Source organism: Dipodomys spectabilis, unplaced genomic scaffold (genome assembly GCF_019054845.1).
Source record: "Dipodomys spectabilis isolate Male_0828 unplaced genomic scaffold, ASM1905484v1 ptg000481l, whole genome shotgun sequence".
Taxonomy (NCBI): domain Eukaryota; kingdom Metazoa; phylum Chordata; class Mammalia; order Rodentia; family Heteromyidae; genus Dipodomys; species Dipodomys spectabilis.
Genome location: NW_024871158.1, coordinates 228,202 through 229,310, shown reverse-complemented (window position 1 = coordinate 229,310; position 1,109 = coordinate 228,202). Strand labels below are relative to the sequence as shown.

Below are 1,109 nucleotides of genomic sequence, written 5' to 3'. Positions count from 1 at the left end.
GGGGAGGGGTCTTCATGCTTCTCTGTTGTGAAATTCTTCTTTTTACTCCTGTTTATCTCTGGATGTTGATTTTTTTGTTGTCGGTATCTTGGGGAGATTAAACGTTGGAACTTGAACTCTCTTTTTGGTTGGGGAGAGCTGTGGCATTCCCCTACTTCCCGGTCGCCATCTTGGACCCCCTCGAGTTTTTGCTTTTTTTATTCAGATATAATTTTAATTTATCTGGTGAAATGAGTACTAAAGAAACCAAAGATATTTCTGGTGCTTATCTGAAAAATTATACTTTAAAATATTCTGTATTCTGTTTGTATAATGCCCATAATCTATTTTATTCTTTCCTAGATATAAGACTTTGAATACTACATTGTTTTATAATATATAGGTTCATTAATAAATGTGTCCTTTCAGATTGCATTCCATACCAAAACAGTTTAAGATTCCTTTTTTACTAGGTCTTTATAGTATATTTCTTTGGAATAAAATGACAATGTTTTCTAATTTTAAAAGTTTTATAAAGATTATGCAATGTAAAGGCCTTTCTAAGGTGAAGATTTAACTGATGTCAAACTAACTTTTATTTATATGAATTACATGTATTGTTACACTTGTAATTTTGTAATCAACTTTTTAATAATTGTTTTTCATTTCTTGCATCTGAAGAATGAAAATTATGGAATAATTCACAGATTTTCATATCATCCTTTGCAATTGCCATGTTAATCTCTGTATTGGTGTAATTTTGATATACGTGCTGCTGAAGCATATAATATCCTCTAAATTTAGGTAGTTAATGATGCAATATTTATACAGGATTATATCCTTGGGTGCCTATATGTAACAAGGAAAAATTATTGTTCCTAACAATGCTACTGATCTTCTTTCCCTAAAATTCTGTGTATAATGGAAAATAATTATATTGTTCAATTGATTGCTCACGTTTGCAATTTTTTTGTCAATGACTATTTTAAATCTTTTTCATTTTAGATTTAATCATACTTTGAAGCATTTTTAGCTAGGTCCAAAGGGGATGGCTTTTTCAAGTACTTATTTATCCAACTGAGTTAGCTCTGTGTAGCTAACAGATTCAAAGTAAGCCTTGCTTAAGAGCT

The 1,109-nt window shown here is 30.3% G+C and overlaps 1 pseudogene; it reads right to left on the bottom strand.

Moving 5' to 3' along the window:
• Positions 1 to 664: 664 nt before the first annotated feature.
• On the bottom strand, positions 665 to 763 carry LOC122098627 (annotated as a pseudogene).
• Positions 764 to 1,109: the final 346 nt, after the last annotated feature.